The following is a 25,942-nucleotide window of genomic DNA, read 5'->3' as shown; positions in this document are numbered from 1 at the left end:
TTTCGTAAGGGATATGGTCGGACATAATGGTTCTCAGTTATAACATAAATAACCAGGACTGAGACAAATCTGGCTAGCTATGTAAGCCAAACAGTACAGCTTTTACCATACTATTAGACAGTGAGACTGCAGAGGTCCTTTGCTTCCAAGGGAATAAGAGCTAAAAATATCAACTGCCTGGAAAAACACAGATCATTTGGAAGAGGTCATTTGACGCCMGCATCATATTCTGCCATTTTTGAGGGATACGCACAGTACAGGGGATCTGGCACATCGCACAATTTAAGGAGTAGCATTTTTTACACRCACGCAATTCAAGGAGTAGCTCAGAGGATGCCGTCGCTCCAGTCCTTACACCTGCAATGACTTGCCAAGGAGCCGAGAGGGGAGCAGCCCAGCCTGTTAACGAACACAAAGCCGTCCTGCGCTCCCATGATCTCCCTGCCCTTCCCGCACACGAAATACCCAGTCTTTCCGACCCACCTTTTAAAGTTTTATTCTGCAATAACAACGCCCTCTTTTTGCACATGTCCAGAATCCATCAACRCGGTTCACCCACAAGCTGCTGCTGACTCCTGGTACACAGCACAAACTGAAAGTCTCCTTGACCACAGCTGAATTATATGAAATCTATCACTAGAACAATAGTTTCTATGTTAATCGTGTCTCAACTGTATCAGTTTCTATTTATATTTTCACTTTTTTCCCCATCACCGATGCACCAAAAATACCAACTAACTGTTACTCACTTGTGGGCAGCTCCTGAACTTGCCACAGTAAAAAGAACAGAATTGCATCCAGTACAGCTTCTCCGGATTTACTTCAGTGCAACTACAATTAGACATGGATTTGTTTTTAAGCAATGCATAAATACTTAAATAGGAAGTCATGAACTTTGGGCTTCTCTGAATACTGATCCAAACTATAAGCAGAAATAAATCATGCTAAGCAAGGGAAGAAGTCTCCTTCTGCAAACATCATTGAATTATGGTACTGCCTCGAATAAGAAAAAGGATAAACCCCATAATTCTTTGGATAATTCCAGACAATATCTACTTCAATAAGCTAATATAAAAGTACTTAGGGAATCTTTGTTATATCATATTAATATATTCAAAATCTCCTAAGAACAGAGGACGCTGCTCCTTATAGTTTATGACATCAAATGGTTCCTAACTGGCTTGTCTGACCACCAGCATTAACAGAACGTTCAAAACTCATAACCTGCAATTTCTAAGGACTTGTAGATGGTTTAGACATCCAATTTTGCTCCAGTTTAATTGTTGCCAAAGCCCGCATATAACATTGAAATRGCCCATTCTCTTGGTTCAGTTGAGTAGCTTGTGGGAGTATGCTGCACGATGGCAGCTCTAAACAAAAAAGCAGATCCAAATGCTGGTCATGTTTAAGCCACTGAGAGATTTATAATTAACATTAGTAAAACAGGGCACATTTCTAACCATAAAAATAAGTGGTTTTTTTAATGCTGCTCATGTTAGGAAAAAAAGCAAAGTTGTTTGCTGCTGTTACACTCACTGTCCCTGGAAGTATCATCAGTCCGTGTTGGGTGCGCTGACGGCCCAGAGGCCTGATAAGGACAGTAGCCACCACCAAGGACAACGCGCTGCTGCTTTTGGAAAAGGAACGGTTCAGACCTACTGCCGCGCAGCTCTGCGCCTCTCACCCGCACGTCCCAAACGTGCGAACGTGCATCCTGCAATGAAACATCTCGCGCCTGGGTGGAGGAATCTCCAGCGCGCACACGCTCTGGCAGCTGGCGGCAACAGCGCCTGCTCGAATGCCGCGTGCTGCCGTAGGAGAARAGAGCTGGAGCCAGAGGATTCATCCTGTACTGCAATTCCCTTCCTCATTCTCAAAGGYAGCAAAGAGCAAAGAAATACAAAGGGAGACGAGCGAGAACCATGGTTCAAATTACTAGTGCAATCAAGTGCCAAAACGTTCTGGTTTCTTTGTAATCATACCCCGTAACTCAGCTCTACCCTTCCATACTTAGAGTTTTTCTTGCGAGATGCCGTAAGATTCCTGCAGAATCTACAGATTTCTCACTCTGCAACACCTTCTCCTCCTGCGTTAAAAGATCTTTAGCTATTCTTCCCCTTACCAAATAATTAGGTTGGCCCTTGAGAGCAAGTATTTATGTCTGATTCAAAGACATCTGCCCTTCAACAGACAGCATACATTAAATTCGCAAAAGGCCTCCCTAATCGAAGACCTGGAACTGAGACTGCATTTGTGGCTTAGATGGGGCGGTAAAAGGGAAGATGTTGATAGAATTTATTATTGAAAAAAGTCACAGGTAAGAGCTAGGAAGCATCTGAATAGGAAATAGCCATTTAGTCTTGATGAATACACTGTAATATCTGTGACAAATAATTTAAGCTGACGCAAGGTAAGGCAAGCTTTTATTGYACGGACGGACAAAAGCAGCCCTTTGGTTCACCTTGTAAAGCTGCTTCTGCTTCTAGTCCAAGAGGACCTCGCCTGCAGGAATGCTGGGAATGCACAACCAGCAAATCCGGCCGCGTTTCGGAGACGCTGCTTATTGATTATGTCTGCCGTAGCGACTACCCGTTTTTCTATCTGAGTGCTCTCGACAGTAACAGAGGGTCTGTCGGCCCTTTGAGGCCTCCCTGGTGCAGAACCTCTCGTAATGACTTCTCTGATATTTACAAGCTGTTATGCAAATAGATAAACAGCGGYGACAGCAGGGAAGGACAAGCTAACCCTGCGTCACCTCCCGACCCATGATACACAGCGCGGCGCTGTGCCTGGCAGGAGGAGGCCACGTAGGAGAGCTAGAGAGTCCATCAGGTCAAGGCAGATACAACGGGGCAAGGGAAACCCAGCCAAAGAATATGGCACAGAGGGATGCCTTAAATGGCCCGGTCTGTGCTTGCTACATATTTTCATGACCATTCTTATCATTTATTTTAAATTCATAAATGCTTATGTGATCCTAGATTGTCAGAGATCTAACTCGGATTTGGATGTCATTTAAATTGTGATGTAAAAGTAGCAAACACGGTAACTAAAGATACATTTACAATATTCACACATAACGGGGAAAAAACCCTTACCTGAAAAGGACTTGCCAGACCTTGTCAGGCATTCCTGTTCATTAGGACCTCATGGCTACTCTCCTTTTGGGCAGCTAGAGACAAACGTGGGACTCTGACAGGGGATTCGGTGGAGGAAAGAGAAAAGGCCCCTAAGAAGGTTTGGCTTTCTGCACAGAGCGWACAGGACTAAGCTGTGTCCTCTTGGGAGCAGTTTCTTTTGCGTACCTTGTAATGGCACTGCCTCAACTCACTGTTTCTAGCAAACAAGCGCTTTATGGTCTTTATGCAAACATGTCGGGTGGAAGACGTTATGGATTTGCCGTCTAGGCTTCCTCCCACTAACGGCCTTTTTACAGACTGCTGTATAGAAGGGGTATACATGCCTGCCCCGGATGACTTCAACCTCAGAACTGAGAAAGCACTGAAAAAGGTTACTTGGGACTYGGTGAAGCCCTGGGCCAGCTCCAGGCAAGCAAACCTGCATCTCCTTCACCGTTTCCAGGAATCAGCTAAATCACAGGTCTGGGTTTTGCAGAGCAGGTCAAGTGGAAAGCAGACTCTTCAAATGAAAATGTGATTACGGGCTCCAAAACACCTCCTCTCGTTCAGAGTAAGTATTTTTACAACAACCCCGGGTTTATAAACTTGCCGGTCACAGCTTCCAGCACGCACCTCTGGCGCAGCGAAAGGTGCCCGCGCAAGGAACAGCCGCCCGGCCGCAGGCAGCCTGTGCGCTGCTCCAGGCTTCCTTTGTTAACTGGCCTATTTTTACTTTTGTTTATTCAGTCTGAATGGCACATTTAGCTGGAATGTCACAGCAAGGCTGTTTAACCAATTCAGTCGCTGGAAATTATATAACCCCGTTGCCATAGAAATGGCTATGTACTTTTATCTTGCTCTGCTCAGGCGCAAAGTGTGAACCGTAGGTACTCGCGCTGCGCCTCTGCGGCATCAAAGGTCTGTCCAAAAGATCCATCTACGCCACTCTCCTGACTCACAGGTGGCCTGCAAACTTGATTAGCCATGTAGCAATTACATTAATTTAGAAATTGGTTTGTGCCGGAGAAACGCGCTGCTTGCCAAAGGGAGGCTCTAGCCATATGGATATGTCATCTGGGGGAACACGCTTTTTCTGAGAGGGATGAAGCCGATTCAGAGAAGCAGGATACTACCGAGCAGAAGCCCGTGGGCAGAGGAGTCCAACCGGCCGCTGGTGCCAGCGAGTGCGTCAGCGYTCCTGCGGCAGGCTGCGTTTCGCTCCGAGCTAACGGTCCGTGCAATCCGGCATGCCCACGCGCCGGTGTTGTGGGTTACCCGGGGCTGTTCAGCTGTCAGGATACAACCGCTCTCAGCCTGCAGAGGTCGATTTTAATGTTCCACTTACTAATGCAGACATCAGTAAGGAATGATAGGTAATTAGATCTTCAAGAAACAGCAGGAGCTCGACGCCGTGCCACGTAAGTCAATGGGATTATTCTCATTGATTTAAGAGAAAGCAGGACGAGTCCAGGTCTTAGCACAAGAGAGACAGATTATATATTATATTTTGCTTCCAAGCCTCTGGAATATAAAGAATCTAAAAAAATCAATGTCAGAACTTTAAATAATAGATTATTTCCCACAGACTTTCTTAATAAGACAAGAACTTCTGGTAGAATAGCTTGGCTTATACTGGTAGAAATGGTTGAGGTGTTGCTTTATCCAGCTCCTACCCCCTAGCAGCTGGCCAGCTATTCCCAAGGTTGCACGACGACCAACTTGTTTACAGAGAGCCAGCGAGGCGAGCATGACGCACCGACAGCCGCCCGGCTGCCTGCTTCGTACGTGGCCTCGGCTCTGCTGTCCCACGGGCGGCAGCAGCAGAGGAGAGCGAGCGCACGAGAGGGCAGAGGACACCAGAGTTTCCTGCCAAGCTGAGCTGCAGCGGTCAGTACTTCTGAGGCAGATCCCCATAGGGAAGGCCCGGACAAAAGACAGATACGAAAGAATAAACAGAGCTATTCCCACGAATATCTCCACTTGCAAAGCGGACACCCGGGTATACCTGATGGACGACAAACACGTCGCTCCTGGAGAAAGGCGGGAGCTTCACGCTGCACCGGCGCTGCAACGACTGTGGGCACCTGGTAGTGTAACGTGAAACCGTGGATGCGAAACAGCGTAATGCGAAACTGGGCTCCTCGCCGGGGCTGCCGGACGCGGGCCCGGCACCGCCAGCTAGCCCGGCACATTGGCACCCGTCCCGCAGGCGCCACGGCCACCGAGCGGCCGCCCGCGTCGCCGGGTGCCCTCCGCCACCTCCGCACCCTGGCCTCGAGGCGGAGGGCTCCRCTCGCCCGACACCCAGCCTGCGAGCTATCCGTTCCCCCGAAGTGATTTAAATGTCAGGCATTACTTGGCATTTCAAAATCTCTCCGGGGTGAAAAGTCTCCTTTTCCTTTTTATTTAATGCTAGCCTTTTAAAAATTAGAAACATTTTATATTTCACGTTTCAGAGCTGTTCAGAGGCTGCAGGGGAAGGAAAAAAAGAAAAAAAGACGTGTTTGGAAGCGGATCCCAGAGGAAGGCACTAGTTTTATCATCGAGGCCAAAAAAATTAAAGAATGGGAGTAAGGCAAGAATGAAAGACATGAGACACAGGATCATTCAGCACCCTTTTGTTCTGCATTTTTCAATCAGTTACTACCATTACAATCGCTAGTGACAGTTGATCAAGCCGCCAACATACGATATATAAATAGCAGCGGAGTACCGCAGCCAGCGCATCCCGAGGTACCATCACCATTAGCGCCACGCCACGCTCAATTAGCGCATCCTATCGGGAGATCTTGACTCACGCTCCCTAAGGCAGGCGCCCTGCTCCGGCAGGGGCACGGTCTGCTCCGAAGGACACATCCGTACGGCGGCTTTGCCCCCGATCCCGGCAAGCGACGGGCTGCCAAGCTCAGTGGGGGTGGAATTAGGGAGAAAGCTACAGAATCACACTCAATCCCAGCTCCTCCTACCAGCTCAGGAAACAGATTTTTAAGAAGAGGAGTTCTGCTGTGAATTGTATTTTAATGCAAGCTCACGACGGTAGGGATCAAGTGTGCGGTACCTGCTTAGGGCTTCATGAATTAAACATTTCAGTCTGGTCTCCCAAGAAAAGGAGGTTATGTGATTTTTCTGTTCATCCCTACTGACTTTTAAAACTGTTGGCCAGTTTCAGCCAAATTTTACCGGAGGACAGATGTTTCGAAGTTTTGTGAAAACAGATGAGACAACGCAAAAGACAGAGATGCAGAAGGAGGGAAATGCTCCGCCATTAATTAAATCATATTATCAGACACCAGAGGATTCACATAACAAAGCAGCTCACCAAATCAGGCTTCACTGCTACACATTAATTAAAACAGACAGGCTTTGTTACGGCAACAAGACACTAAATCTTCTCCAGTGTCGGCGAACTTTGATGACAGAAGACAACTCGACAAGAGGACATGACAAGATCTCAGCAGAGGAGCAAACAAGGGCATTCCCTAACAACTCTGAGCACAACCTAGAACGTGTCTATAAAGCAGGGGGGAGTAAACTGACGGAAAACATGTTACTGATTATTTTGCGGCCGACAAAGGAGACAGGCTGGCTCACATACAAATTTTCTCCTCGTCTGTGCACGCAGCCTGCGGTGAACGTGGCTACTGAAGTCCAGCGAGCAAAGCCAGCATGCCCTCTGCTTTCGTCCTTCATGGTCTACGAAGGCAAGCACGTGGGGAAGGTGGCATACGAAGAGGGAAGCAGGTCTGCGAATAAACAGAGGGTCACAGAAACCACCCCAGGCGAGCCGTCCTTACCCACCACGAAGCTTCGGTGGCATACGCTGGACACTTATCCCAACGCGAGCTGTAATGAATCAGTGGACACCTGGCCTCAGCGAGCTCTGGGCTAGATCCTGTTTGGGAAAAAAGACCCCATGCAAATCCCAGGAATTCTACCTGGCGTTCTGAATTCTGAGGGCTTATCGGGCTTATTCAGCAAGACCAAGGGAAGGGGACGGAGCAGCCGGGCAGCCCCAGAGGACGCGCGGCCTCGGCAGGCACCACCACCTTCTCTGGGCAGCTCCAGCACCGGCTCACGGAGAACAGCCTAGGAGGCGGCCCAAGGGGTCACCAGCGCTTCTTCGGACGCAGGAAGGCACTTCCATCCGGCGCGTCCCCTCTCTGCTTTCTCACGCCRTTTTGCCCGGGCGCGGGCTCTCCCGTCCTTCACCCGCAGCGGCAGCTCCAGCCTCCCATCCCACGTCCTTACTCACGGCCAGTGTGACTGCTATGACTAATCCGGAGTGAATGAAGGGGGCTGAAACAAATCTCAGGCGGTTTCTAACGGAAATGTTAATAAAGCACTGGGTATATAATAACAATAAAAGTGGGCAGCTTTTACTATAAATCACTGTCTTATTAAGCTCTGTCCTTCAGAAACGCAAAACGCGTTCTTGGAGGCGTGGTGAGCGGTATCATGCACCAGGCCTCATCCGAGCTGAAGTCACTCTTCACTTTTTCACTGAAAACTATCCAGCAGCATTTTCTGCTCTGTAATTTTACTCCTGCTGCTCTCAGAACTCGAAAGCGAGGCAGCAAGTTACTGTCAGACCACACTGCTCTTCTGGCTTTTAACTCTTCGCCGTCCTCTCTCCCATGCCATTTACTGGTGCCACACTTAGAGCCTGGCAATGTCCAAACACGAGGAAAACACTGAGTAATACCTAGGAGGCTGTATCAGAGGGAGGATCAGTCTCCACGTGCTCTGTTTCTCATCCTGTTTTCCTAAGCATCCGCTCTCGGTCAGCGGTAGAGGCAACAGATTTAGCCAGACGCACCTCTTCTCCGACCCGGCGTCGCAGTTCCTACGCTCTGCGCCACCGTGGAGGTGGTAAAGCAGCGCTAGTTATGGTAATAGTGGGTGATATCTTGAAATACCCCAGTTTTGGCCTCCGGGTCTGACAGGGTGAAACCCTGAAGGGCGATAACCCTTCTGCTTGCAGCGTAAACTCAGCAGCACAGCTCCGCTGGCCTGGCCCGCCTGCCCCATGGACCACGCTGGTCCTGCTGCAGTCAGGACTTTCCGAATCTCCGGAGAGCGAGATCCAGTATTTACCACATAGGCAAAAAAACACAGATGAGAACAGAAGTCTGGTTTTTTTGTTATTCCAGACAGCTCAACACGGGTTTCTGCAGCTGYGGCATACCTCAGCGCCTTTTCACAAAAGGTTGTGCTAAATGAGAGTGCACGGAGAGAATTGTTATCCACATTAGATTTTATACTGCTTTGATTCTCCTGTCAGCTTCAAACCTCTTCTTAAATTACTCCAGTATAAGATGATCTTCAGAATGGAAATACAACACTGAGCTACAGTTTCTCAGAGCATGGATACGAAGAAAAGCGTTTTCTTTACATTACTACTCAAGCAACTACATTCTTCTTGCCTAGAGGACCTCTTATGTCCCACATAATATTCTATTTAACTTCTGCAGCCAAACAAGATGGTGTCTGACCCGTGCAGGCTTGAAACCACCTTTTGTTCCTGCGAGCCCAAGGCCACCCAGCACAGCATCGCTCGCTCTCAACGTGCCGCTACCYGAAGGAAGGCGGCAGGCGAGCAGGGCAAACCCGTCACGAAGACTCTGCACGACGCCCGAGGTGCTTCGGTGTCCTAGGATTCACAGACGCCCTTCTGCAGCAGTTTTCATATYGCTTTGCACGCTGAACTTTGTAGGAGGACAAAGCTCCAGCTGGCTTATTTCCAGMGTTGCTGCCGCTGCCCTTCTCGTATGCACCAGCAGCATATTCTCGACACGGCACAACTGCTGCTGGATGATTCAATTCCTTCGCGTGCTTTTTATAACCTAAGCCCCAGGAAGCTAACATCGGCACAGTTTATCTGACCGTCTCCTACAACTTTTGCCAGGGCAGGACCGTACCCTACATTTGCAGTGTCTGGTCTGATCTAACTCCGGCTCCCACAGCATGTGCACGGTGGGGCTTTCACCTTCTTTCCTGGCTTTCTAATTAACGCCAGTATCGCATCCGTCTTTGTTTTTCAGCCTAACTGTCCCTTTTCAGTTTAAGCTCACTGCTCCTTCTGCACAACAAAAGCATTCGTATTTCCGACGTAACCTTGACATTCCCGAAGACGCAGCACGTCTGCCAAAGCTACCGCTGGCATACACCTGACCACGGGGTATCCACGGGGCACGGAGTCAAGGCAGCTCCGAGGGTGAGAATGAGTCACGGTGACGGCATCTTGGAGGGGCAGGGATACGTATTTTGAAAACCTGCGACAAAACCCTCACACAGCTTAGCCTCACAGACGCTTCAGTATAGGTAAAGGAAAAAAACAGAAAAAATTATCCATGGTGTTTTAATGCAAAGGGATTACGTCTTTAGGCTTTTATTAGGGAAAAAACTCACATTTATAAAGATGGAAAAAAAGACGAAGGATGAAACTTGTATTGAATATCAAAGAGAGATTCAGTTGGGAACAGACTTTATGGGAATTTTATTTATGGTATATCTACTAGGTGGGCATTTACGACCTTTAGAAAATGGATTTAAAGCTTTAGTAGACCCAGCTTCAGGCCAAGTGAATTATTAAAGCAACAAAGCCATAAAGTTAAAGTACTTCAGCAAAGCAAACGACGTTAAAAGTGAGCTTTCTTTGGAAAGGTCACTCAAAAGCCATCGTCCAYTGAGCTGACATGAAATCTGCTGCAGCCATGCAAGCAGGGCTCGCTTCAGGAGCCTCCTGCACCGCTCAGGAGCAAAGCTGGCATGCAGAATAGCATGGAAATGCAGTTCTGCAAGATGAGTGACTTTAAATAAAGTAATAAATTCATTAAGTAAATGAACTAATTTTCATCTTTGTAACTTAGATAGCTGTTTTCATGAATCTTCATTAACTGTTTATTATATTGACCAATTCAAATGTGATCAAAAAACGGCTCAGAACAAATCGCAGCTAGAGGGTGAAATCCTGCTGACGAGGCTGGGCAGCACCTCCTGGGCGACCGACTCTCGCCGAAGTCCTCGCCGAGCCCGCTGAAGGCTGGGCTGCAGCACCGGAGCCGCCAGGCCCCCCGAGGCCCCCTACGGCAAGGGGGCTGATCCCGGGAACCGTTCCCGGGCAGCAGCTACGCCAAGCGACGCAGACCCCTTCACCTGCAAATAAGGCGGATTGACCGAATTGAAGAAAGCAATGATGATGTCCCAAATCCCTACATAGACTGTCTGCAAACGGCCCGCAGTTCTGAAGATGCATTTGTTCTCTCTGGAAGATTTCATTTCACATTGCTCTTCAGACCCGCCTGGATCCTCTGATTTAATCTTGTATTTCCAACAGCAGACAAAGACATAAATTTGTGCTGAAGAACTTACGATATGTTTTTATTTCATAGCAGTAAAATGAAAATAATAAAAGATAAATTCCCCATAACCCTAGCAAATTCTTTATCCCTTGGAAAAAAAAAAATAGACGAAGGCCAATTCAGACTGAGTGTGATAGCTCACATAAAAGGAATACCCTGGGAAGAATAATTTAACATTGTGCCTCCCAGTCTGAACTGAAAAAGATTAATCCAGGAAAGGTCGATTTTAAAAAAGGGAGATGTCGAGATACCTACAATGCAGCTAGCACCTTCTGAGATTTTCAGAAGTCTCATGATCTCCCTCTCTCATGAAGCGTAATAAAAATTTGAGTCGGTTCCCGTTATAACGGTGGGTCATAACTTACGTCAAATTCTGAAAATCATTTCATTGCTACTGTTCATTAGGTAAGAGCCTAGTTAAAATTTAATCAATCTCTGCTGCATGAGAAATAAGTCTGTGCTACAGAAAAACATAATGTTCCTATTAAAATACTTAAAGTCAAATAACATTATTTCTAATATATATATGGAAAATATTATACATAAGCTAATTTGAGTAAACATGGAATTAAGCATGACCTTCATTCGATTAATAGTATCTTAAGGACAAAAAAAAATAGTATCTTGAAGACAATTAAACTCATCTCTAGGGGAAAAAAAAAATACAATTTTTTTTTCAGACATATCAGAACCGAAGTCCAAAGACTCCCCAGTCTCTTCAAAGTCGATTTCTGAATTGCATTTTGCCTGGTTTTCTACAGTTTCTGTACCAAAGACCACACACAATCTATCTTGAGAAGTAAACAAAAGTGAGAGTGGAAACAGAAAACTGGAAAAGTAAAATACCTTGCCCAAAGCCACACAGAAGTTTCCTTGCCTACTAGGTCCCTTGCCTACTAGGTCACATGGCTTCATAAATTTCACAAGTCACAGATCAGCACATTGAGGGTTCACACTCTAATTTTGAAATAGATAGTACATTGGCTCCTAAATACCTTTCTGAATATGGGCCCATAGTACTTAAATGAACCAAAACAACTAAATTACTCATGAATTTCAAATAATAGCTTTCAGGTAGGTAGTTCTTCATTTCCCATAATTAAATGTCAGTTGTAGAAGACTTTGCAAATGTAAAATTGCTCTTCTCAGTATTAAAGGAAATTCAGCATAGTGATATAATTATCCAGAAAGATGACAGATGAATCATTTCAGCATTTTGTTGAAACTGTATCTACAATTCTGATGCCTGCTGGACCGCTATGTGCTGGACTTAACCTGTTTTTAACACAAACAGGTAGAAAAGGAAGCAGCTACGAGAAGCAGCTCTCTTCAAAGCCAAAAAAGTCCTGATTTTTTTTCCTTTTCATATTTTAACTAGAATTAATTTTCCAGCACCTGGTGCTGCCACACACCAGAATCAATCTCTCTCCTTTGGAAAGTTTACATTTGGAAGGATGAGTCATCTCATATGGGCTTGAAAAGATATCAACTGCTACTTTTTGGTATGGATTTGGTTTGGCTTTTTGGTCCTTCACAACAAGCAGAAGTCCCAAGACATCGAGAGTTCATGCCCCAGCCGTGACTCTCTCAGGAGACTTTCCCTTGCTCTTTGCCCAAGGCGGGCAGAGCTGGTGGTCCTTAACGTCACGGGGCTACGCTAAGGAAGGATCTGCTGCTGCGCTTATTCCTTCTCCATCATCCGACACGACCTTGAATGTGACGCAGCTCGCCCTTCAGCACTAGCCGTTTCTTGCTTGAAAATACGGCTGGTTCTACTGCGAAAGCGCTCTCTCCGCGACTTACGCAGCACTCATCTTGGCACAACACTTTCCTTAGCCCTCATCCCGTGCGACTCGCCACGAAGGCAGGCAGGGCTTCGTGCGGGTAATTGCGCCCCGAGCGCGCCGGAACGATGCGAGAGGCATCTCCGTGTTTGCCGGTTCAGCGTTGCGGAGGCTGCAACAAAACATTTCGGTCAGCGAGCACAAAGATCAAGACAGGGGTTGGATTTTGCATCTGCACTGTTTCTCAAGGCTGATATCACTTAACGCTTTAAGAAGAGATTTTCAATAACTGGTGAAAATCCGGGCTCTTCTGGTGAAGTAAGTCTCTTCAGTCTCCTGAGAAATCTTTGCTTTGGGAAGTTTCGGCGATGCTCTCCGAATGAGCTGCTCATCAGAATCAGACGGGCAGGATCTGGCCAAGATGAGCAGGCCAGCAGAAAGAAAAGAGAGAGGATACAGCTTCCTCCTGATTGTTCGGCTTCTTTTTCAGTTTATTTTAGGACTGTGTGGAGATAAGAAGGCGTTTGCACCAACCTCTGAAGCAGTCTGTGCTATTTTACAAGTTTGATATTTCGCATTCTGCACAGTTTCAAAGACCCACTTCTCTGCCCCATCCTGTCACACCATAACATTCAGCTCCGGCACAAAGCCCACACCAACAAACTGTCACATGAGAAGATTATGGTAACCAAATCCAACGATTTTCATGAATCATGACCACGGCTATTGCTCATACTCTTCCTGTCCACTGGGTGTAGACGCCTCAGCGAGGCGGAGGGAAGTTGCTGGTAGGACACAGTAAAATGCAGGTGACGAAAGAAATACGGAAGAGTATCAGTGCCATGAGGTCCAGCCAGCCCAACAGAGAAGGAGCACGTCCGTAATTCAAGGCCGTACACACACGCGCACACACGTACACAGGGAGCTTTGGGCTCGCGATGCAAATTAACAGTGTAAAACTCAAGTGTCACGACAGAGGTAGCACAAAGTTGTTTAGACAGGAACGGAGCAAGAAAGTCAGTAAAAAGGGGACTGAGAAAGGAATACAAACTAGGAAATTAAGCAGTAACTAATTTCCAGAGCTATCCATCTTTTTGGACATCTCCCACCTTCTCCCACACGCTACTTGGCAAAAAAATTACTTTAAAAAAATAAATAAAATCAAGAAACCTCTTCAGTACAACACATTTCTCAGCGGGAGAACAGCCCAGGGCTTTGGAGGATCTTCTTGACCACATCGTCTCAGCTCAGTCAATCACCCAGAACGACTTCCAGCACTTTTTTGACTTACTGTGACCGGTCACAATCAATAAATCCATTTAGGAAACAGAAAACACAATGCATATATTTGCCACGAAACGTTCACAATTGCTCTGGCAGTTTAAAATGCAGCCATTTCACCACCATACCAAGAATTAAAACAATGCCAAATGGCGACAAAGTATTTTCCCGAGTACATTTTGCCTATGTTTATTCAGCAGCCATCACACGCCAGCAAAAATGGTTTATTTCAGCACCATTACTGTTACAATAAACTGCAAGTACATAATAGCTTAGACCCAGTAAAACACACAAGCAAACTCAAACCTCAATATTCAAGCCTACCTTGCCAAAGCTTCCCTTCCCAATTGCTCGAAGAATCTGGAAGTGGTCAAAGTTCACTACAAAATAAAGAAAAGAGAATTTAAATTTGTAAACGTCCTACTACAAAGATCTTGTATCTAGAAAGAATAGAGCCTGTAGGCATATCTTAACTAAACTCAAACTGTTAAAGATGTACAGTATCCAAAAGCACGAGAATAGGTGACTATTAGGCAAGTGTATGCTAACAAACACACGCGAGCAGTTTATGCACCAGTAAATCAGTGCTTTAGCACAACTTAAAATATAACTGTAACCTGCTGCGATATAGAAGGAGTTTCACAGAAACGCCATAAATAAGTGAGCAAACTCAAAAAGCTCCACTGACAAAATAACGATGTTCTGCCAATCCCGAGYGGCAGGTGGCCGCTGTTCTTGATGTTCTTTCCCTTCGCGGACGTAACCGGCTCGGTACTGTTTGTGCACATGCAGCAGCCAGTTGGTCGACTATTTGCGCTACCAGAAAGACAACATTTTGAGCATGGGGACTGCCCCGATTCTCCTGATACGCGCACCCGTCTGTACCAGACCTGCTATTTTTCCCAGAGCCGCAGTGAGAAGTAATGACAAGGAAGGACAGTGCAGATACAGTACTACAGCGATTGCCCTGATCGGCAGCCACTGCAAACAAGGTATTTCTGCTAAACTACTGCAGTGATCTACTCTCTCCAGTATCAGTCTCAAACAAAAAGAAAAAAAACCCACTGACAGGTCTATTTATACCAATAATGAGATAATCCCCATTGCCACGTCGTTTGAGTGCCTTGCAGATAAATACACAAGCACCGTTTTGGGCAGCCGATCCAAGCTTTTTCACAGGCAAACAAATCCATGAAGTGAGCTTCTGCCATTAAGAAGTATCCAAAGAGGAAACCCAATTACAATGAGCAGGTTTAAAGCACGACGTTTCTTTGGCAATTAAACCCTGTGCAAACGCTCAGGGTCTGGGAGCTTCTAGTATCGCTTCAGGAAGGCAGTTTTCTACAATTCTGTATTATAATGCTTGAAACCTTGTGTAAAACAGCATTGTCACTTAGAAAACAAAGAAAAAATTGCCATTTTAATGTATCCATGACTACAAATGATCTAGAAAGCATGCTCTAGTCTGCAGTCACGAAAAAAAATGCAGATATGAATATTCACCAGGCCCTTGAACCAATCTGCAAAGATGTCACTTTTAATAAATTAAATACACAGTTCTGCTGATTTGAAGTTCAGAAGATGTTAAATGAACAAGCACTGACTTTTTTTTTTTTTCCAGCTGCATTATTTCCTTTAGGAATTAGTAAGTAATTCCAATTTAAAAAGAAGAGCGAATTTCGACATTTTGGGGAAAAAAATCATAGTAGCAGCATATTACTTTTCGAGCACAATACATCTGAATTTCTAAAAATGACAACACATCRCTACAGCATGTGTGATTATCCCCAAAATAGAAAACCTAAACCTGCCTGGAACAATTATGTACGCTCCAGAGACTCCGCTTCTTGCGAGCTGACAAGGGAAAGCTGTCTTTCACCAGCAGCTAGAGCGGCTGATTATTTGGGGGTGATTTGCAGGAGCCTGAGTCACACACGCTAGCGAGGAATTTCACGACGCGCGCTCCCAGCGAGCAGGGCGATGACAGCTGTTGCCTGTGCGCAGGACCGTACGCACCCACCGCTTTGACTTCAGCGCGGCACAGTTTTGACAGCCGCAATCTGTAAGTACAATAATGGTTTTGGCTTGAGGTTGAACCGAAGGAACCTGGAAGGGGCGGGAGGGAGCCGGAGAGTATTCCGTAAATTATAAATGAAAGGGAGCGTTGCACCGTAATGATGCAGCTCCATTAACTTGCCGGTAGCGTCGCAGCTCCGCGCCATCTGCCGCGTCCAACACCCCAATGGGTATTTTGTTAGCTCCTCGTGAAACAACCAAGTGAATTATTCCCACCGACTTCCCCAACAGCTCGTTATCAATATGCCACCATCTCAGTTAAGTGCAATTGCTGGACGTAAAGCCTTCGCATTTACGAGAAGAGACACGTGTCTGACATCAAATAACAAACCATGAATCACAAACGGAGATAAACACCACGATCTGGATTTGCTTAGTTCGGGCTGTTTTTGCTGTTAATCTCAAGGAGCGCGTGAAAAGCAGGATGACAGGGCTTTACGCTCCCGCTGAACCTCTCCAAACTTCACGCGTCCCGGCCCAGCCCACCGCACAGGAGCGTGCCCGGCGCTGCAGCGACAGCTGTATGATTAAGACCTCATTGTACTCACAAATGTACTACGTCTTAAAGAAGACTGGATCCGCAGCTCCTCTTTCCCAGTAAAATGAACTAACGAGAATGAAGAGCAGTATCTTTTTATACCAATAATGCTTATACAAAAGGATGAGCATGCTGCATCACAACGTGCAAGCTTTTCATGTCTCTACTATCCTAAAATTGTGAACATTTTCATTTTTTTCCTGTTTATTCTGTATTTATTTACAAAACAGCTAAAAGCACGGCAAGATAAAAGTATAATAAAACTTCAGATACATAATGGACATCCAGTGACATTCCAACATCAGGGCCTGGTATTAATGCCCGATAGTAGCAAAACAACGGATGCACTTGGCATCCAATATCCTCAAATCTGGGAAAGACTGAAAAATCAAATTTTAAAGATCAAGCGAATCTTTCACTCTTTATTTATCTGCATGTTTTCCAGCTTCATCAATGAAAATAAGGATGCCAGTTTAACTTTTAACTCGAAGAACAACTCTCTACGACACTAAAACTTTTTCAAGTCTTACAATAGCAAATGTATAAGGCCAGTTTGGTATGATCAGGTTTCTCTTTCTATCAATGCATTTCTATATGTTGGCGTAATTAACAGCATTTTTCTGCTATTATTATGTGATTTCAGTATAACATTGGAGGAAAGCATCACCGTAATTGATGTAGGAACATTAATACAAGGCCACAACAACCACAAGTTTGCTGCCACAAAATGCCCGGACTTTCCACTAACAGAAAAAAGCGCTACAGTTTGGACTTAAAAGTCATCACACACATCTGTTTTAGCCAGAAGGAAAAGACCACTTCTCCAAAGCTGTGGACAGACACAGAGAGAAGACAGCCAGGTTAGACCCAGATGGTAGAGAGCCCGTAGGAGAACATAGGGTCGTTGGAACGAGGTGAAAACGGTCATGAAAATGAAGGGACAATGAAAAGAAACCAAGGCAGGATTAATAGATGTCGGTATTCAGAAAATATTTAAGAGCAAGGAGAAGGGCTTGAGCAAGGCCATCAGACAGACGAGGGAAKTAGTAGGGGAATGCAGACATCACTGCAAATGGAAACCCACAGAAAATTGCCAAAGCGGTGAGCCTGCTAAAAATAGTGGGGGAGAGAAGTAGGACAACAGGAGAGACAGGAAGGATTCAGTACTAAAAGCTTTCGAATTGGAAAATGAATCGGAATGAAGTGGAAAGATCAGGAAAACCTAAAGTGAGACTGCAGATTGGAGATGAGGTAAAAGCGACTTAGATGGGGAAAAATGTGGAAGTATTTGATGAAGACAGGGGAGCAAAAAACCAACAGGGAACAGTAACATCAGTCCTCTCCAAATCTGAAGCCCTTCTGCTCTGTTCTTCCCTTTCCAGCGGCCTTACTGCTGTCTGACGCAAGGCAGCAATTTTTCTGTAGCTGGATGGCTCCACACTGCGCAAGAAACCACCGCTTTCCTTTGTACCACTGGAAAAAAGCACAAGCAAAGCATTTGGTCTCCAACACGTACGGCTGATCTGTTCTGCCTATTCATATCTGCAGAGAAGATTACATGGGTGAGAAAAATGGAAATATAGTATAGTGTGACTGACAGGAAAATCAAGCGAGCATTAACTACCCAGGAATTCAGGGAATGCTGGTAGATAACAAAAGAAATTAAAGGCATAATACAAGCCCAGTGCTATAAATGAACCCCTTTGGGCACTAAGGATTCAAACATACTATTAAGAAGTAACTTTGAAATCATGTAAAAACARTGAGTTATTGTGTGATCAAAAACGAATCTCTATGACGCTCTAAGGAATCAAATATACTATACAAACCAACCGCTAAGTCATTTTAGGAAGACAGCGTTACTGATACGGGGTAGAATAACGTTTGTATTGGCCAGAAACTATTCCTAATTAGTGCAGAAATATTGTTTGCATGGGCCAGAAACCACTCCAAATTAGTACAAATGTATCACATTCACCTGTTTCATCATCAATGAACTCAGGAGGTACTAGKGAACCCTGTGAAAAACAAAATACCTTTTCTGCTTCTTGCTGTATGCTTTACAAATGTTATTTATGTTAGAAAAGTTCTGTTACCTTGTAATAGCACCCCAAAGGGGCAAACTGGCTATTCATTAACAACTCKGTTGAGCTCTCTGTAGGTGCGGATTAATGAGCACTAAAGGAGCTCACAATGGTCTTGCCCAAAAACGCAGAAGCGTGCTATTTTATATATGCATGCTAATGGACAAATGAGGCTGGTTATGTACGCCACACAACTTYCACAACAACCAGCCTCCCCTGGCTTTGCGGTAAGATATTCTTCCTGACGTTCATTGCGGAAGGGTGAACAGCACATAATATGACCAGCGCCCTYCCAAGTGACCTGCAATGAAATGAATAACTAATGCCCGGAGGTCAAYACCAAAGACATTTGCGTTTCTTAGYGCTCCTASACGTCCAGAACGGTACTGCCTCGCTGCAAAACTCTCTCTTATTTTTGTAAATGGCCCGTTTTATGTTGGTATTGCTTGTTCAACAGCTAGTAAGCAGCTTCAAAACAAACTTGTCTATAAAAAGCTTTTTTTCCTAAAAAAGAATGGAAAACTCCTGCAACAGATGGTTCTACACACTGGTCACTTTATGAATGATGGACATYTGGGGGGACACGATGGGACACTTTTTGCAACCTGACCACAGCCACCAGGAACTGACGCCCGACTTAGTGTCCTCCCCTCTCCAAATCCGGAAGAAAAGAGAAAGCACCCTCCAGAAGACTACAGCAAGCAGTGGCAACGCAGTGCCCACAGCAGGAGCACGTCTGGGCTTCTCAAAGGAGAGAACTCACAGAAGTGACCAGCCAAGTGTGCAAACACGGAGCCCAAACTGTGTAATCAGCAGTATTTAACTGACAGGGGAAAAAAAAACCCAACAAACGTTATCTAGGAATTCATCCTGGTACCCACGTAAMTGCAGTGTGAAATCAACTCCAACGTGGCCTCACCAGGGCTGAGTAGAGGGGGAGGTGATCCTTCCCCTATGCTCAGCMCTGGTGRGGCCACATCTGGGGTGCTGGGTCCAGTTCTGGGCTCCCCAGCACGAGACAGACACGGACCTTCTGCAGTCAGTCCAGGCAAGGACCACAAAGGTGGTTAAGGGACTGGAGCATCTCCCAAAGGAGAAGAGGCYGAGAGAGCTGGGGCTGTTCAGCCTGGAGAAGAGCAGGCTCGGGGGGATCTTRYCARTGTGTATAAATACCTGGTRGGAAGGTGCAAAGARGACGGRGCCAGACTCTTCYCAGTGGTGCCCAGTGACAGGACAGGAGGCAACRGGCACAAACCGAAACACGGGAAGTTCCCTCTGAACATARGAAAACACTTCCCTGCTGTGAAGGTGACAGAACACGGGAACAGGTTGCCCRGAGARGTTGTGGAGTCTCCATCCTTGGAGACATCCAAACCTGACCGGACACGGTCCCGGGAGCACARCCTGCTCCAGCTGCCCCTGCTTGAGCAGGGCTTGGACCAGACCATCTCCAGAGGTCCCCGCCGGCCTCGGCCCTTCTGTGGTTCTGTGACTCAACTACCGTAACAGACCTTTGCTGACGAATTTGGGAGTCAGCTGGAAGCCTTCCCCAYGTGTGGGTTGCTTCTGCAGTCAGGACTCTTAGCACTCACAGCCTTCATTATGCAACAGCTTATTCCTTTGTATCTTCTGGGAGGTTTTGTTCTGTGCTGGCTAGGTTATTGCTTTCAAATTCAAACATTTGGAGGCCTTCCTGTATTATTACCAGAAATGATCCACTCAACAACAGAAGGAGGCTATTTACTGAGGTAAGATTCTAATTATTTTGAAGGTACTTTCTCTAGATTGGCATAATGTTCAGATGAAGATGTGATGGCTGGCAAACGTTATTTAGGTACATTTCTATGGCTTGCATCTAAAGTGTTATTTTCTCCATTGTACACTGCTGAAAGTATGCATTTGTCTTTATGTTAAATACACTACTTAAAATCTGCATATGGAGTTACTATTCTTAATGATTATTATTATTACTCTAAAGCAAATGCTAATTGTTCATTCTTAAAACGCAATAAAAGGGAAACGTTCCTTAGCCGTGGCTGCCTATCACATCAGGAGCTTGGTGCTGCGGCTGAACGGCGCAGCAGACCGCAGGTGCCCGCACCCGCTGCCGAGCGAGAGCCCAGCGGCGACGAGCGGGGCCACGGAAAGGAGGCCGCGGCATCCCTGCTCCCCACGCCGGCGCTCCGTAACGCAAAGCACGCGGAGGACCGAGGGCTGGGAGCGCCGCGCGCGGAGCCGGCAAACAGGCAGCCTTTTCTTGCTAAATGCCAGGAATCAAGCAAGAGGAAACGGCAAGAGAAGAGAGAACAGCTGGCAAGAAGGAGAAACTCGAAGATCAAGAACATGTGCGTCTAGGAAAGAACTAAAGCGGGGAAAAAAGAATAGAAAGGTAAAAGATGAGGAGAGGAGGGAACGCGAAGGACCACCTTGCAGAGAGCGAGGAACGAGAGGGGCCAGGGAAACCGAGAGGACACGGCAGCGTGGCCTTCTCTTGGCCCCTCTGCTACGCGTGGCCACCACCCGGCTGCGGCCACGGCTGCGCCTCTGGATCTCCCCGACCCAGGGCAGACCTCTCTTTTAGGCCAGGAAGCTACATAAAGRGACAAGTATTTTTCAGTCTCACACCAGGCTGAAGAAGAGCAGTATACAGTAATGTTTCTAGTTTTCAGGTAACAAACAACGCAGCACCGCACAAAGGGTCACTTTCTATCGTCTTCAGACGGTCTAGAAGGACAAAGCCCGAGGCTTCCTATCTCTCCATTCAAAGCGGAGCCTCATCTCTGGAATGGGGGACAGCAACGCTATTTATCTGCTTTTGCGGAGCTTCCCAGGACTGTGCAGAGGGCTGGCGGCAAGCTCAGCGGGAGGTGTTCCAGAGGAGAACTCCTCCTCCGCTGCAGATGAGGACAACGCCTTGCAACCGCAGCCACGTCACTTCCGACGGGGGCTCGGACCACTGCCTCAGAGGCATCGCTCTCCACTTCTTGCAGCAGAGCAGAGAAAAGCAACTGACGCCTGAGATGGATCTTCTGCTGGTGCAGGTGAGCGCAGACCAACCTCACTTCACACCAGATGAGGCCTGGTCCTCATCAGGCATTTACAAATGACCCTGTTGAAGGTATCTACCCAACTGTTGCTGCTGCAGCTCTTTGGGTCAACTCTCAGATATCCCTCCAGCTGCTAACACTCTACCACCCACTCGCTGTCCCTCTTCCTCCGTGCAAGGCTGGACATGGCTTCACACTCRTTACGGAGGAGGGGAAAGGACCCAGACTGCAGTTTTGCCTGTCCTGTACTCTGCAACCCATCTACGCAGAGCGCCTTCCACTACTGTAGCCAAGGAATAACCACGGGGCTTTGCTCCTGCCAAGCACCCAGTTCGCGATGCTCAGTGCTGTCCTGGCACTTGAAGCAGGTAGAACTCATGTCTAAATATGCTTCTGCATATCATGGTTTTATATAAAATACATTCTAGAGGGCGAAAGCAACGCAAATCTTCACGTATTAAGGAGACTAGGAGATTCAGCACCAGAGGCTCAGCTAAACAGAATGACTTGGCAAGACTCAAGTATACTGAAACAGCCCTTTCACTGCCAGACTTTATTTGGGAGAAGACTGTGAGCAGTCAGCTCTGATTTATTCTAGGAATCCTTCCCTGCTCCCTGGCAGCGCAAAGCGGYGTTAACGCTCAGCGGAAATACCCCTGCCTCGGCACCTCCCCGGCTCAGCCACCGCTGGCGCAACCTCTGCTGGGGTACGCAAGAGGCAAATGTGGCCCGAGCCCACTATTTCCTGCTTTGCAGGACTAACAGGGGCCATAAAAAGCCTTGCAAAAGCACAACCAGCTACGGCAGGCTATTGCACAGCCCCCGAACACAGGGAACGCAGCGGCAGCATCAGCTGTTGGCCTTACCCTAGGCAATACAGCGATCTGGGGGATGTGCCCGGAGAAGACCYGAACCTGTGCCGGCTGCTGGAGCCACGGCGGCGCGCGGGACGCCCGCACGACAGGCRCCCCGACACGCATTTCGGCTGCACGCCTGCTGCCCACCCCGGCGGCTCTTCCCAGGTCTCCTGAAACCTGCCGGCTTCCTGGCGAGCACGTCTGCCTCGAACCGCATGCGCTTCTGTYCTCAGCAGATCCGGCAGCCCGCCTGCCACGAACAGCCACAACTCCAAAGAAATGCATGGGAATAAGCCAAAGTCAGAGATAAAAGCACCAAAAACAGGTCAGTCTTTGCTACCTGCAGCGAGCAAACCCAAGGATATAGACCAAACCGGTGGAAGCGGCAGCCTTTACGACTTCTGCCACGGTTATCTGGCTGGCTCTTCCGAGCGGCCTGCGGCTCCGGGACCGAGCCGCACGTTTCAGCAAACCCCAATCGCACGCGCTCAGGTCACGTCCTCGCCGTACGACTCCCCAGCCCACGGGGGAACCACCAGCACACAGCAGTCGCTGACCCAAAAGCGAGGAACTGGGTGGATCTTTCTGCACAAGAAGGTCGAGTCGGGAGAAAAGCGTATCAAGCTGCTACACGGAATAAAGGTAGTTATATTCCATTTTGGACGAAAGTTCATCCAGTCCCACGAACAGCAACTGCAAACTTTCCAGGGTGGACGAATCAAATTAAATCAGTGAGGGAAAACTCTGCATGGAACCGAAAGGATTGCTAATTAGAGCCCTCCGAGGCACGACAGCAACACACCGCTTTTATCTCACTTCCCTGAAAACACCATTGCRACAGACCTGAAATACATCTCCTGGTGCAGATACACATTTCAGATGCTAATACTGAGGTACGGGTTTGGAAGCRCAAGGACTCTCCAAGGAAAGACTGATGTGGTAGAGAAAATAAGACTCTGCCCTCATAGCAGTAATCCTGGAAGGTAAAATTTTGTTTGGAAGAGTTTTCACCGTATACTTCGTATTTAACTGAGCATCCTGAAAAAAGGAACTTCCAGTACTTTTGCCAGTTTTGTAGTGCAGAGGTTTCAAGACGCTGGAAAAAACAGAGAGGCAAGRACCAGAGAAATAAGGTATTCTCGTTAAACTGAAGTGCGATTTAGCCTGCTGTAATTTAGCCGTACCGAGCCCGCAGCCCCCGCTGCTGCTGACCAGGCACCCGCAGGAAGCTGGGGAACGCCAATCCCCCCGCAGAGAGCAGGGTGGGTGAAGCCGCGGTGGCCCTCCGTCTCCCGCACGCTGGCCAGGGGTAGCAAAAGGAAAAACGCCCAAGCGAGAGACGGAGGGCGAGGTAGAACCGTGCTTTTTCCGGGACTCCTCGCTGCCCCGCATCGGATCCGAGGCTCTCCAAGCCCACCGAGGCACACTGAGGTGACAGCGAAGGATGGGAAGAGCAAGGCTTGCGCACAGACTCCTTAGGAGCGGAGTATAAATTAACTGAGCGCCAAATATTGCACTAAATCCACGAGATTGCGACRGTCTGAGCGCTGCCCTTCCAGAGAGCTGAGCAAAGGGCATCCTCTGCCATCCTCCGAGCACGTTTGCGCATGCACAGCCTCCTGAGTCAGCCCGACATCCGTCTGCGCCYTCCCATTTAAAGGCAAATAATGCTTACGGGGCACAGCAACAGGCCCAGAGCGCATCTTCCACGCTGAATTATTTAAGCCTCTTCTAAAGCGCCCGCCATCACATACAGGCCAGCGTGACACACAGGTAATCTCGTTTTTGTCCATAACGTTACTCCTGGCTTGCACGGTGCAAGCAGCCCAGACTCTGCAAGCATCCAGGACAGAGAAAACGAGAGAAATTGTAGAAACAAGCCGTGGGCATGACTCTGCTCTGAGGTGTCCAACCGCAGGAACTTCACCAGAACCCCTATACACTGCTGAAATCAATAGGAATTATACCGGTGGCAAAACAGTAAAAATGGGAGTAGGATCAGACCAAACGAGGTTGGGCTGTGACTCTCTGATGCACTTCTACATCCACTGCCAGCTCAGACACGTGGCTGCCAGGCTTGCTTTACAGTATAATCACCACTTTTCGTTTCACGGCACTAGTAATTATTTTTCTTTATCTCTCCCTGCTCTTTATCCCAGAATAGAACAAGAGGATCAGGAAGGTTATGCGAACCATTTAATTCTGGGACAGTTCTATCATAATTACAAAGTTTGATTTTTTTTTCCAGCCGCACAGGGAGAAAAGAAGTAACAAGATCTCCCTCCTCAGCCACCTTCTCGCTTCCCAAAGCACCGCTACAGTTCTGTGCCATCAGTCAGTGATATCCTACTGCCACCCCTGGTCTGTCCTACAGCCAGGCTATCTATGAGGACAGGTTTATTGGACAGGTTTTCACATGCCAACAAATGGGAAAATTTACTAATTTGGTGGAAATAAAGTGCCTGATCCTGCTCAGTTTTAGTCTGGATCAAAGCAGGACCGAGTCTTTAGAACGTGTGCAGCCATCATTACACTTGTTTGCAGTAAGTGATAGTTTTTACATTTTCAATATAAAACATTTGCAGAAAAGGCCTCTGTAAAAGCATATATATATATATGCCTGAAAGAGCTCACCAGGGAACAGGCAGAAAGGCTCTTCGCTATTCATCTCTTTCCTTTCTCAACTGTTGAAGAGAATTCGATTCTGCCATCTCAGACCAGCAAGGCCCTACGCAGGGACACAAGCTACGCACAAAACAAGGTGCTGCTGGAGGAAGAGACACGTTGGTTGGAAGGAAACTCAACCGCCCGGCTAGTGAACATTGCAATGGCTAACTTCTACACACTGCATATAAAACTCTTGGATTCAGCATATAAACTTCGTGGCAGGCACTGAAACCCTGGGTTTTGCCTCCCAGACAAGTGCTCGAATCGCTAGAGAAGTCGCACTCTTCCTCGCCGCTCCTTGGCCCGCGGCGGTTGAGTTGTCTCCTGCCCGCTGGGGCAGTTTCGTTACCGAGTGCCCTCAGGCACAGCACCAAGCCTGGGCCTCGGCACGGCAGCGGTCCAAGGACGAAGCCACGGAGGAGCCGCAGGGACGAGCAGGTCCGCTCGGAAGCGCGGTGAAGCTAGGAGCCCTCAAGCAAGCACTGTGCTGAGAGAGGAAGCGTCAGGTACGCAGAGGAAAGATGAAAAGCATCAGAAGGGAAGGAGAGAGAGCACTAGGCAGGTCAGCAAGAGTCAGGAGGTCAGGAACTGCCTGGTGCAGCACTTGAAGATCACAGTGGCCCAAGGGAGGACAGAGACACCATCAACGTGGTGGCAAGAGCTCAAACAAGGCACCTACGTGGCAGTGACAGCAAGCAGAAAAAAAGCAGAGTGCATCAACAGCTTCTGTGGGTCTGTTCATTAACGAGTGACAACACTTGTAAATACGGTGTTCAAGACTTTCAGATAGGGTGAGAAGTGAAAAACTGATGTAGCTCCATTAACCTCCAACTGAAGAAACAGCAAAGTGAGAAATGCTTTGGGAATCTTCAACTTCTGTGGAAACTAGCAGTGTGCATTGGAAACGGAAGTAATTAGGAGCATAAGAACATGCCCTCCGGCTCGGACCAGCAGCCCAGCTAGCGCTCTGCCCTTGCAGGAGATGATACTCAGGAAAGGCACGTTAGCTTGGGCCCCATCTGCATGCAATTGTCCTTTAATCCCCCAGCAGCCAAAGACACTCAGCTCCGGGTGGTTGTTCCGGAAGCGCGTGCCATCTGATGACCCAAAAGCTCCGGGTGGTTGTTC

General features: G+C 47.4%; 1 protein-coding gene across 2 annotated transcripts in view; it reads right to left on the bottom strand.

Annotated features, from left to right (window-relative positions):
• Positions 1-13,917, bottom strand: part of STK32C (serine/threonine kinase 32C) — a 52,395-nt gene extending 38,478 nt beyond the window's left edge. For both annotated transcript variants that reach the window (XM_026065670.1, XM_026065671.1), the window contains exon 1: positions 13,870-13,917. The gene's annotated coding sequence lies outside the window, so the exon portion shown is untranslated. The remainder of the gene's footprint in view (positions 1-13,869) is intronic.
• Between the last annotated feature and the right edge of the window lie 12,025 nt (positions 13,918-25,942).

Source organism: Apteryx rowi, unplaced genomic scaffold (assembly GCF_003343035.1).
Source record: "Apteryx rowi isolate R43461 unplaced genomic scaffold, aptRow1 scaffold_23, whole genome shotgun sequence".
Taxonomy (NCBI): domain Eukaryota; kingdom Metazoa; phylum Chordata; class Aves; order Apterygiformes; family Apterygidae; genus Apteryx; species Apteryx rowi.
This window is presented reverse-complemented; position numbering and strand designations above follow the sequence as displayed.